Raw genomic sequence first — 5,054 nt, forward strand, 5'->3', positions numbered from 1 at the left:
AATGCCATTGGCAATGACGTGGGATGGATCCCAAACTGATTAATGCTGTTACCTCTACCCAGCTAACCCTGAAAACCGCAACAAGTGTAGGCACAGCAAGTAACACAATTTCTGTTATTGTACTATACAGTACAGCAGGAAGAATAGACTGTTAAATTTTTATCTGTTTGGTGGTATGTAGGGTGATAAATTTACTTCATAGAGCTGCATTGTTTTTCAGCAAAAATTGATCTAACCCGGTGGATAACGAGTCGAAATGAATTGGACGACAGGTAGGCGCACATCACAGGCCATATTAGCATACTTTGAGTTGTAGAGTCTACTTTTGAAACAAATATTGTGCCAAGAAAGAGCCGGCCATTGTGGCCGAGCGGTTCTAGGCGCTTCAGTCTGGAACCGAGAGAACGCTAAGGTCTCAGGTTCGAATCCTGCCTCGGGCATGGATGTGTGTGATGTCCTTCGGTTAGTTAGGTTTAAGTAGTTCTAAGTTCTAGGGGACTGATGACCTCAGATGTTAAGTCCCATATTGCTCAGAGCCATTTGAACCATTTGACCCATCACAGGCCCGCGGAACTACGGCGGGAGAGTGGGTGGGAAGAGGGGGTGGTAAGACGGGGGAGGTAAACCGGGATATCTGCCCATCTTCCCCGGATGAGAATTTCAGGGGGTGCCAAATTCATATTCTTGAAGAGTAAAACCTTGTTTCACAGAGCGTCTAGCATCCAGAGCACTTTGGTGTACTGATTATTCATACGATTTCGAAACGCATTCCTGTTGGTTTTTCAACATTTTTGAATGCATTGTAAGTTGATTTCTGAACAAATCAAAAGTTGATTTTTGAATGAGTGCACATTGTACATGATGTCTCTGCCAGGTGAATCCCCGTCGCATTTAGAAATAAAAAACTTTCCCGCAGACAAAAGGGGGCGGGGTTGTACGGTATCAGCCGAAATAACCCAAACGGGTGAATGCCAATTGCTTTTTGTCTACGTGGTTGACTGGGTGTGCAAATGATAAGCGTTATTATACTTATTACCGAAATCCATAGATTCAAACTACAGGAGTGGAAATAGACGACTACAGGAGTAAGAGGTAAGAAGGATTACGTATTATCTTATCCTGGAAAATGGAGTTTTGACAGAAACTTTTTGCCAGATCGTTACATCACTAAGGGCCAGTTGTACAGCTTCTGGTTGGCAGCAGCTTAAGTTCTGTTCTCGGAATAGCGGGCGAAATGTGTTGTACGTGCACCTAATAACGCCTCACCGGAGAATAAAAGCGGATAACTAAACCTGTGATTCTGACAGGGTTAGTGAAGTTAACTGGAGAATAAGTTCTGAGAATGCATGGATAGTTACAGAATTAATGGTGACAAGATTGTTTGTTATAACGAGGAAGGGAAGAAACCGGGACATCACACAAATTACATGAAAGCATATGACGACTCCAAATTTATATAAAAATTTCGTTCTCATACTTGAGAAACTGGAGTGTATGAATGACATGTAAAACATTTTCCTTGTAGTAGGCCTAATAGGTATTTCATATTGATAGTTCGTGAATTACATTCTGTCATGTTATTTATGTAAACGAGATAGAGAATAATGACCATTTCTGCCAAAATAGTCTCGCTTTCTTCGCGTGTGTTACAATTGCTGCAATATTAGAAGGGCTCATTTCGTTTTATCTAGCAGTGACACAACAGACTTAATCAAAACTATAAATCACACCAGGCTTGGGTACTATTTATATTAGCAGTTTTTTCATTATTAGACGACATTTGATTTTTCAAGTAGCGAAACGTTCGACGAACTTTGATGAGGTAATAGATTCCTTCTCAGAAAGAAATGTACCCATGCAAAGCTGTAGCTTTGTCTCGTGCCCTCACTGGTTTTATGTTTCATACATTTAACCTTATGTCACACAAAAGAGAAAGTTATTCGCTAATAGGCTACAAAGAGTGGGGTTTTCTCAAGAGTTATTCTCCCAGTCAAAATCAATGACACCCATTGTGAGGTGTTTTCTTTTTTTGCGAAAAGGAGGGGTAGGATGTCAAAGAGAATGACTGGGTGCAGGAGAGGCACCAGAGGAATTTTTATTACCACTGTCCAGATTATAGGTTATAGCTCTCATTACAAAATATACACGTTTGAATTCCACAGAGAAGAATATAGTGACTTTTGATAGAAGAATGCTGTGTGGAGAGAGATGGCACTGCACTTTGGCACACTTAAGAACAAATAACGTGTCTTACATTTCGTCGAACATATTGTATTATATATCAAACTCTTCAGGGGAATGGGCGCTACAACATGAAAATATTTTTGAAAAATCGATTTTTTTTTTAATTTTGAGTGGGTGGGAGGCGGCGCGCCACTGTAAAATTATTGCCCCGTTTCGGAAATGTCGTAGATCCGGGGCTGGTACATCATTCAGCGCTACTTCAATTTTATGAAAGAGTTCTTCAGTCTTGGTGATTGACGAGTGTTGACGTATCAGACTCTCAGCAACCCACAACCAGATGTTTTTAGTGGATGGAATACCTGGAGAACGTGTTGACCATGGCAATAGTCGAACGCCCGCTCTACCTAGGTACGTTAGGACAGCGTGGGTAACATGCGGTCTTTCATTATCTTGTCGAAATGTAACGGAGTCCTAGAAGATAAGTCTCACCCAACAGCCTTATGAGGTCATAAATAAAACGCCTGCTACCGAAATTGCCGGCTGTGCGAACCAGCGGTGATAAATTGTGTATCCAATGGCACCACGTAATATCACGTCAGCTACTGCGTCCCTATGATGATAACGAATGCACTTTGACCACTTTCGTTCTCCTCGGAATCTCCATACGTGGACACGTCCATTGTTGTGCTACACGCACTATCGGGACTCTTCTGAAAAGACGACGCAGGACCACCGTGTCGTGTCCACTGTTTTCTATCGGGCTCTTCACTTCTGCCGCGTCAAGGAAAGCGGCAACTATGGCCACAGTGCTGACATACGTTCCACAAATTGGCACATTCTCTGTCTGGAGACTCCTCCTCTCCCTAAATACAACCTCATTTACTGACTGACGCTAAGCGACGTGGTTATATGATGCTGCACGGCCGACAGGAAAATGTGATTTATGTTATATTCCACCCTCATGATGCTGCAATGCTCGCGGTGTGTTACAACGTTGAATACAAGTAGCTATCCATGCTAATCAGCATGGGCGGCTGAAGACTTCCGGCATAAGAAGTCACCCTCATTCTGACAACAGCCATTTCAAAAGAGGGTGGAGGAGCGGACAGAGGTTCAGGGAACTCCCTTCTCTTTGGGGTAGGAAACTGTCCCTAAAAGGCGGAAGAATCAGCAATGATCAACGGCATGAGAATGCAGAAGGCAATGGAAACCACTGCATTAAAGACACGTAACGTGTATCCACAGGACATGTGGCCTGTAATTGAAGAAGTGTCATGATGATCTCTCCATTAGCAAAAGATTCCGGAGTAATCACCCATTCCGAACTCCGGGAGGGGACTGCCAAGTGGGACGTGACCATGAGAAAATGATTGAATATTTAACGAAAGGATAACGTTCTATGAGGCGGGGCGTGGAATGTCAGAAGCTTGAATATGGTGGGGAAGCTAGAAAATCTGAAACCGGAAATGCAAAGGCTCAATCTAGATATAGTAGGGCCTAGTGAAGTGAAATGGAAAGAAGACAACGACTTCTGGTCGGATGAGTATGGGGTAATATCAATAGCAGCAGAAAAAGTTATAACGAGAGTAGGTTTCGTTGTGAATAGGAAGGTAGGGCAGAAAGTATGTTTCTGTGAACAGTTCAGTGACACGGTTATTCTTATCAGAATCGGCAGCAAAGCAACACCGACAACGATAGTTCAGGTACACATGCCAACATCGCAAGCTGAAGAGAGAGAAGAAATATATGAGAATGTCGAAAGGATAATACAGTACATAAAGGGAGAAGAAAATTAATAGTCATGGGGACTAGAATACAGTTGTAGGGGAAGGAATAGAAGACAAGGTTACAAGAGAATATATGCTTCGGACAAGGAATGAGAGAGGAGAATGTCAGTTAGTAATAGCGAATACCCTGTTCAAGAACGATAAGAGGAGAAGGTACACTAGGAAAAGGCCGGGTGAAACGGGATGATTTCAGTTAGATTACATGATGGTCAGGCAGAAATTCCGAATTCAGATACTGGATTGTAAGGCATACCCGGGAGCAGATATAGACTCAGATCACAATGTAGTAGTGACGAAGAGTAGGCTGCAGTTTAAGAGATTAGTCATCAAGAATCAATACGAAAAGAAGTGGGATAAAGTACTACAGACTGATGAGATACGCTTGACGTTCTCTAAAGCTATCAATAAGGAACAGCTCAGCAGGAAATACAGTTGAAGAGGAATTGACATCTTTAAAAAGGGCAGTCACAGAAGTTGGAAAGGAAAACATAGGCACAAAGAAGGTAGCTGCCAAGAAACGATGGGTAACGGAAGATATACTTCAGTTCATGGATGAAAGAAATAAGTACAAAAATGTTCATGGAAATTCAGGAATAAAGGAATATAAATCACGTCGCTGAGGAATGACATAGATACGAAATGCAAGGAAGCTAAGGCGAAATGGCTGCATGAGAAATATGAAGAAATCGAAAAAGAAATGATTGTCGCAAGCACTGACTCAGCATATAGGAAACTCAAAACAAGTTTCGGTGACATTAAAAGCAAGGGTGGTAATGTCAAAGGTGTAATGGGAATTTCACTGTTAAATGCAGACAAGAAGAGCGGATAGGGTGAAAGAATACATTGAAGATCTCTACGAGGAGGAAGATTTGTCTGATGTGAGAGAAGAAGATGCAGGAGTATATTTAGAGGAGATAGTGAATCCAATATTAGAATCAGAATTTAAGAGAGCTTTGGAGGCAGAATGGTTAAATAACGTTCCACAGAACTTCTAAAGTCATTGGGGGAAGTGGCAACAAAACGACTATTCACGTTGGTGTGTAGAATGTGTAAGTCAGGCGACATACTATCCGACTTTCGGAA

This window comes from Schistocerca nitens, chromosome 6 (assembly GCF_023898315.1).
Source record: "Schistocerca nitens isolate TAMUIC-IGC-003100 chromosome 6, iqSchNite1.1, whole genome shotgun sequence".
Taxonomy (NCBI): Eukaryota; Metazoa; Arthropoda; class Insecta; order Orthoptera; family Acrididae; genus Schistocerca; species Schistocerca nitens.